The sequence below is a fragment of the Lipotes vexillifer genome, unplaced genomic scaffold, assembly GCF_000442215.2.
Source record: "Lipotes vexillifer unplaced genomic scaffold, Lipotes_vexillifer_v1.1 scaffold969, whole genome shotgun sequence".
Taxonomy (NCBI): domain Eukaryota; kingdom Metazoa; phylum Chordata; class Mammalia; order Artiodactyla; family Lipotidae; genus Lipotes; species Lipotes vexillifer.
In genome coordinates this window covers 1,224,957-1,230,910 of record NW_006774070.1, presented here as the reverse complement: position 1 = coordinate 1,230,910, position 5,954 = coordinate 1,224,957, and the positions used below count along the sequence as shown (strand labels likewise).

The 5,954-nt window shown below is 36.4% G+C and overlaps 1 pseudogene; it reads right to left on the bottom strand.

Annotated features, from left to right (window-relative positions):
• Positions 1-3,206: 3,206 nt before the first annotated feature.
• Positions 3,207-3,936, bottom strand: LOC103071801 (60S ribosomal protein L7 pseudogene; annotated as a pseudogene).
• Between the last annotated feature and the right edge of the window lie 2,018 nt (positions 3,937-5,954).

Genomic DNA, 5,954 nt, shown 5'->3' with positions numbered 1-5,954 from the left:
GCATGCTAAAGTTCTCATGTTAGAGGAACAATATAAATATCAGGTTTAAATTCAAAGAGGTTTAATTTGGAGGTCAAATTAAATAAAAGAGAAGGTAGAAATGTCTAAATATATTAATAATTGCAATAAGCAAAAAGGGACAAAACTCACCAGGTAAAAGTCAGGGTTTGTCAGATTGGATTAAAAAAGCAAAATTCATGGGCTTCCCTGGTGGCGCAGTGGTTGAGAGTCTGCCTGCCGATGCAGGGGACACGGGTTCGGGCCCCGGTCCAGGAAAATCCCACATGTCGCAGAGCAGCTAGGCCCGTGAGCCATGGCCGCTGAGCCTGTGCGTCCGGGCGGGAGAGGCCACAGCGGTGGGAGGCCCGCGTACCGAAAAAAAAAAAAAAAAAAAGTAAAATTCATGAGGCCATGGAAGAGAAAAAAGAAACCTTGCAGGTCAATTTTAACCAAAGTAATCTTGTAAAGATATATTTATGTCAGAAGAAAAATAAACTTTAAGACAAAAAGCATCATTGGGGATAAAGAGGACCACTATATAATTCAGTTCACAAATAACATATAAAAATTTTAAACATGGATGCTCCTAAGAAGATGGCATAAACATACACACAGCCAGCATTAATAGGTTATATGGAGAAATTGCTGAATTCACCATCATATGGGAGGATTTCAATACATCTTTCCCAATTAATGATAGGTCAAGAAGACAAAAATAAAAAATAAAAAAATCAGCACAGTTCAAGAAGATTTGAACCATATGATTAACCAACTCTTCCTAACGGACATATGTAGAATAATGCATTCAACTATTAGAGAATTTATATATTTTTCTCAAGTTCTTTGAACTTTTACAAAGATTATGTCACAAGTGTTGGTGAGAATGTGGAGAAATATGAACTCTCAGACACTGCTGATGGGAATGTAAAATGGTTCAGACACTTTGGAAAACAGTCTGCCAGTTTCTCAAACAAGGAACATAAATAGAGTTCCCATGTAACCAACCAATTTCACTCCTACGTATACACACAAGAAAAATGAAAACGTATGTCCACACAGAAACAGCCAAAAGGTGGAAACAACCGAAATACCCATTAGTAGACAAATGGGTAAACAAAATATGGTATATCCATACAATGGAAGGACTTTACTTTGCCATAAAAGGTATAAAGTACTGATACATCCTACATTTTGGATGAACCTTAAAAATATTTTGCTAAATGAAAGAAGCCAGTCACAAAAGACCATGTATGATATGATTCCAATCATATAAAAGCCCTGACTATGGAAATCTATAGAGAAGAAAGTAGACTAGTGGTTGCTTAGGACTGGGGATAGGAAAATGGGGGTCAGGAGGATGATAACTAATGGTACAAGGTTCCTTCTGAGGTAATGAAAATGCTCTAAAATTGACTGTGATGATGGTTGCAGATATCAGTGAATACACTTAAAAGCATTGAATTGTACACTTTAAATGGGTGAATTGTATGTTATGTGAATTTTTTTTTTGGTAGCTACATAATATTTTATTTGATTGTTTCTAAGTTTTTGCTATACAAAATAGTGCTTCAGTGAGTAACTGTACCTATACCATTTTACATCTGTGCAAATATTTCTGTAGAATAAAATGTTAGATTGGAATTGCTAATTCCAAGAATATGTTATGAATCTGTTATTCTTATAGATGTTGTCCAATTATATTCCATTAGAGGTTGTGACAAGTTATAGCTCCATCAGTGATTTATGAGAGTGCTGATTTTTTCGCAGTTTAATCAACACAGTGTATTATCAAACTTTTGGTTTTTTATTTATCTGACAAGTATGGTATGTGAATTTTATCTCAATAGAGCTGTTAGCTAGCCATAAAGCAAGTCTCAACAGATTTAAATAAGTGTCATAAAAACATGACACGGGGGTGGGTGGTGGTGATATGATGAATTGGGAGATTGGGATTGGCATATGTACACTAATATGTATAAAATAGATAACTAAGAACCTGCTGTATAAAAATAAAATAAAATAAAATAAAATTCTAAACAAAACAAAACAAAAAGCAGAGTTAACACAAGTGGGATGTTTTATTAATATTATTTCCCCAATAAATATATTTTGTGGTCATTTATTTTAGTTTACACAATATCTTAGATCCTGGATATTGGGTGGATATTAAGTATCATTTTATGAACTGTACATCTTACAGTATAAATCAGTCATAATATTTAGAACTTTAGTACATAACTTCAAAAATAAGAGAATAAACATTTCAAGAGGACACAAATTTGATGCAATGAGGTAAAAGTTATCAAGAAATAATATGCTGGGACTTCCCTTGTGGCACAGTGGTTAAGAATCTGCCCGCCAATGCAGGGGACATGGGTTCGAGCCCTGGTCCGGGAGGATCCCACATGCCGTGGAGCAACTAAGCCCGTGCGCCACAGCTACTGAGCCTGCGCTCTAGAGCCCGCGAGCCACAACTACTGTAGCCCGCGCACCTCGAGCCAGTGCTCCGCAACAAGAGAAGCCACTGCAATGAGAAGCCCGCGCACCACAAGGAAGAGTAGCCCCCACTGGCTGCAACTAGAGAAAGCCCATGCACAGCAACAAAGACTCACTGCAGCCAAAAATAAATAAATAAATTCATTAAAAAAAAGAAAGATAATATGCTACCTGTTCTTATTAATTTGGTTTAGTTGAAACTTCTTTTTGAAAAATTACAGCAAGGGTGATACACAATTAAAAACCATTTAAAAAAATAACACAACACTATTGTTAGAAGTTATTAGAAGATAATAAAAGTTAAATTAAAGATAAAAGTTAAAACAAATATATTTAGAAATTTAAAAAGAAACAAATCATGAGTCAAAGAAGAAATCACATTGGAAATAGAAAAATACATAGAACTAAGTTATTATAAAGATATTACATTTAACATTTGTAGGATGCAGAGAAAATAGTCTCAAGGGAAATGTATGGCTTTAAATGTTTGTATCAGAAAATAATAAAAGATAAAATTAATGAACTAAATGTAAAAGAAAAAATTGATAGAATAAACCTAGAAACATAGACATAAGGATGTAATAACCAAAATAATTAATGGTAGAAATCAATGAAAAAGACCCAAAGTAAAAAAATTGTTTGCTTTTCAATTTGAAATCAGTCACTTTTTATTAACTGACTAGATTATAAAAATAATCATGGTAGATACCTTAGTTCATCCTTCTAATAAGCCTGTTCATCTGGTCTTCTCTGTTGCCAGCAACTCCACATTCCAAAATGGGTGGTCTTTTTCTTCATTCTGCCTGTCAGAGAAGATAATTTGAAGGGCCAGAGGAAGTTGTTTGCTTCTTTGAAGTGTTTTCCAACAGTATAAATCTCATGAATCAGATCCTCCATTCAGATGATTCCAAATATACCAAGACATCAAGCCATCAATGTGTTAATATGTCAGGGCAATTCACTTCTTGCTGATTTTGCCATAACTCACATTTGTAGATCAGTTCATTTACTGACTTCAAATTCTGGTACCCCCAGGCAATACATGGTTCCACAATCCTCACAGTGTTAACTTAAGCCTTGTTGAGCTCAAAGAAGGTGCTATTGAAGATCGGGGAAGGCAAAGAACCTGAAACTCCTTGCAGACCTTTGAGCTCATACCACTGACACTGATGACAAATGCCAATTTGGGTCTCTCAGGTAGATAGAAGTTGCCAGTTTTTCCTGTCATCCTAGCCATTCAAATCTCAGTCTGTACGTCTGCCTATATTCCTTGTGATAGTACTTAGCTTTTTTGTTAGGTAAGCTTCCTCCTTGCATTTCACAGCATTTTTGGGGCAAACTTCTTTTTTAGATGCTTGATCAGCAGCTCTGTAAAATTCCTTCACTCTTAAGGGCTTCTGACACAGCAGGAAGCTTTTTCTCCTTTTTTGCACCCTCCATGGTTCCAGATGGAAAAGAGGAAGAAAAAATGTTTTTCTTTTTAAAAAGCTAACAGAGTAAACACATCTCTTGTAAGATTTAATGAGAATAGAAAGAAAAGCACAAATAAATAATATTGTAAATAATAAAGGGGCTATAACTACAGAGAAAACTTAGATTTAAAAGATATTAAGAGGAGCTTCCCTGGTGGCGTAGTGGTTGAGAGTCCGCCTGCCAGTGCAGGGGACACGGGTTCATGCCCCGGTCCGGGAGGATCCCACATGCCACGGAGCGGCTAGGCCCGTGGGCCATGGCCGCTGGGTCTGCGCATCTGGAGCCTGTGCTCCACAACGGGAGAGGCCACAACAGTGAGAGGCCCACGTACCACAAAATAAATAAATAAATAAATAAAAGATATTAAGAGAAAACTGTTGTAAACTTATGCCAATAAATTTCCAAATTTATATGAAATGAACAACTTCCTGGCAAATATAACAATTAAAATTGACTCAAGAAAAACCCAAATGGCAAGTAATCTTATAATGATTAAAATTATACTCTTGAGAATTTATCACAGAGAAATGAAAACTATGTTCACAAAACAAAACATCTGTGCACAATTGTTTATAGCAGTTTTGCTCGTAATAGCCAAAAACTGGAAACAAGCAAAATGTCCTTCAATGGTTGAATTCAATGGTTCAGCAATACCACTGAATACTAGTTAATTCAGCAATGAAAAAGAACATTGATACATGCAACAATATGGATAGAACTGAAGGGAATTATGCTGAGTGAAAAAAGCCAACCTCAAATGGTTACATACTGTATGATTCCACTAATATATCTATATTTAAAATTCTTCATTGAATCTATTTATTTATTTTTGGCTGTATGGGGTCTTAGTTGCGGCACACAGGCTTCTCTCTAGTTCTGGCGCGTGGGTTTTCTCTTCTCTAGTTGTGGTGTGCAGGCTCCAGGGTGTGTGGGCTCTGCAGTTGTGGCGTGCAGGCTCTCAAGTTGAGGTGCACGAGCTCAGTACTTGCGTTGGGTGGGCTTAGTTGCCCCGTGGTGTAGGGATCTTAATTCCCTGACCAGGGATCAAAACTGTGTCCCCTGAATTGTAAGGAGGATTCTTTACCACCAGACCACCAGGAAAGTCCCAATATAACATTCTTGAAATAACAAAATTACAGAGGTGAAGAACAGATTAGTGGTAGCCAGCAGTTAGAAAAGGGGTGGGGGAGGAGTGGTTATAGCTGTAAAGGGGGTGTAGGAGGATCTTTGTGGTGATGAAATAGTTTTGTACTTTGATTGTGGTGGTGGTTACACCAGTCCACACATGTGATAAAATTGTATAAAAGTGTACACCCGTACACCCAGAAATGAGTGCATGTAAAACTGGTGAAATATGAATAAACCATGTGGGTTGCTCCAAGGCCAATCTTCTGGTTTTGATATTGTACTATAGTTATGCAAGATGTTACCATTAGGGAAAACTGGGTGTGAAGGGTAAAGAGGATCTTCCAGTACATTTTTTTGCAACTTCCTGTGAATCTATCATTATTTCATAATGAAAGGTTTTTAAACATTGGAGCAGTAAACAACTTCCAACAAAGAAAACACCAGGCCCTGATGGCTTTACAGGCAAATTCTGTCAACTTTCAAGCCACAGATTATTCTTATACACAGATCATCTTATACAACCTCTTCCAGAGCACAGAAAAAGAGGGAATACCCACCTCCTGCCAACTCGATGAGGCCAATATAACCTGATCCCAAATTCAGATAAAGTTAAAACAGGGAAAAGATATTACAAATACATTTTACTTGTTAATATAGGTGCAAAGATCCTAAACAAAATATTAGTGAATAATATCCGATAATGAATAAAAGAAACAAATACAATGATGAGGTTGGGGTCATCATAGGAATAATATATATACATGTTAGAGTATCTATAGATGTCATTTACTATAATAACAGATTAAGGAGGAAAAAGAAACCCATATGAGCATTTCAATAAATGCAGGAAAAGTATT